This window comes from Mus pahari, chromosome 5 (genome assembly GCF_900095145.1).
Source record: "Mus pahari chromosome 5, PAHARI_EIJ_v1.1, whole genome shotgun sequence".
NCBI lineage: Eukaryota > Metazoa > Chordata > Mammalia > Rodentia > Muridae > Mus > Mus pahari.
The window spans coordinates 122677987-122680578 of record NC_034594.1 but is presented as its reverse complement, the minus strand read 5'-3'; positions in this window follow the sequence as shown (position 1 = coordinate 122680578).

Sequence of the window (2592 nt, the reverse complement as noted above, 5' to 3'; positions counted from 1 at the left end):
GAGCAAAGATGGCTCCCCAACCAGCTCAGGCAGTGAGCACCCTCCCGGGCAGACATCTCTCCTCTGTTGGGGAAGGTGCTCCTATGTCTAGAGACAGAAAAGGGATCTTTCCCAGCTGCTGTGTTGCTTCTGCAGGCCGCCCTTTCCCAGGCAATGCACCGGAGCAAAGATGGCTCTCCTACCAGCTCTGGCCTTGAGACCCGTCCTGGGCGGACACCTCTCCTTGGGCAGGAAAGTTGCAGGATGACTCGATCCAGAAATGGGATCTTTCCCAGAAGCTGTGTCACTTCTGCAGGCAGCCCCCTCCCCAGCAATGCACCTAAATTTGTTTTAGTATGTGGATATTAGTGTTTTTTTCAAAATTTACAAATTCTGAAATGGTATTGAATTTATGTAACAAGCATAATTTGATATATAAGAAGAGAATGTCATATAACACCAAGAAAGTGCTCTGTAATTAAATGTTATCATACCAGGCTACATCAGGGTCTGACTATATTACTTATGAAAATTTAACTGTATAGGTCTATTTCATGATGATAAAAATGCTAACTTTGGAGTGTTATTCTGAAATGAATGATGAGTAAGAACAACTAAACCAATCGATTATCATATGTTAAAGACACAGTAAGCATTAGCTTAAAAAAAGAAGCCACATTATAACCTTGTATCTGTATGTGCATGTGCGTGTCTGTTAAAGTATGTTATATGAGTGGGTGCATGTGAGAGACATTAATTAACTCTGTTTTGGTTAACAACTATAATACAATGTTCATTGATATCATTGATCTTTAGAATTCCTAATGCCTAAATTTTATTTCAGTTTTTCGATATATTGCATATATTAATCTATGAAATGTTGGTCAAATCGCATATTTACTATAATTAGTTCCTAGTAAATAGGAGTGAATAATTTTATGAATCACAGAGGATTATATAATAACATTAGAAAGAAAGACAGTGCTTGTAAATGCTTATCTATCTGCCAAGTGGACTATTTAATATTTGAGACTATCAACTGAGAAAATAAACCAGTTCATATACCCCCCAAATGGCAAAGAGTGTGACAATACAAAGAGAGAAAGAAGGCAAGCATAAAACTTAGAATCATGGACACAGTGTTGGGGAAAATAGCTATATTTAGTAGCTGCTAATCATTCTGTTTAAAACCTAACTTTATAGAAAGAAATATATAAACTGCACTGAAGGTCACAGAGCATTATGAGACACATACAGGGTTAATAATCAAACCTAAATGACAGGATGAGAGAAATCTGCCCTGAGTGGGATAAAAACAAATTAACAGCCATATTTGGCCCAAGCTTTCTACCAAATCATGATCTGATGATATAAAAATTCAGTCTATAACTTCTATATAATATGTGTAGTTCTGGATCACAACCAACAAGCAATATGCCAATTGGGTAATTTTCATTAAGTTCTATTCAACTGTTGTTAAAAATTGATGTGGATCTGTGAAGTAACCTTACAGCCATTAGATACCTGAGATCCAAAATAAACAGAACTTGATGAACAAATTCCCTAAACAATTATATTTGATTCTGAAATATCCCTAGCTCTCTGTGTGCTGTAATTTATATTTGTGCCAATTTTTACGATAAAATGAATTGATTTGGAAATTGAACATATTATGAGTTCCTTGGACTGTCATTGGCATTGTGCAGATGGAGACCATTCACTGTGTTCATTTTCTGTATCACTTCTCAATCTTAACTGAAAACTCACCCATTATTCTCACAATCAATGGTCTTCATTATTAAGAAAAACAGGTGGTACAAGATTCTGTATCTTGAGTCTAATTTAGGAAATTCATAGTCTGCTAAATCCAAACAACTTAGGTTTAACAAGAAAAGTACAAATAAGTTTTACAAACCATCTGTGCTTTGTCTATAAGAAGTAAATGAGTAATATTTAGTATTAATGAGGTAGCCAGTTGAAATTATTAGGATGTTTTACTTGAATGCTTTATTGTAAGCTTCTTAAAAATATAAATGTATGCCATAGGACCTAGGGGAGAGAATAGCAATACTCCACTAGACAGGCATAGTAGCAAACAGGCTTTTAACAAAGACATTCTTATACCCAAAGATTAGTGTATTGGCCAAGCCTCATCAGAGAGCCCCTATTTTCCAGTAGATAGAGTTTAACACAATGACCCAAAATTGGTCAAGGTACATAGAATAAGAGACTATAGAATGTCCATCCCTTACCTGGAGGTCTGTAACACACTCAGAAGACATGATTCAACATGAAGAGGGGAGATGGGAACAGAGTCTCACCACTCCTTAAGGAGCTATTGGCAGTTAATAGCTACTAGGACGGGCAGAGCCAAATTTCTTTAAGTCTGTGTCCTCAGTTGACCACCCTCCGGTGAAGGCTCTACATCTAAGAGTATATAGGCAGTACAAAATAGGTCCCAAATTAAGGTGAATAGGGAAGAAGGCATGGATATGGGGGAAGTGAAGGAAATGGTAGATAGGAACAAAATACTCTATAAAATTCTCAAAGAACTAATCAAAATGGAAATAAAAAGAAATAGGCAATGGAAAGAGAAATGAAGGTATCCAAAAT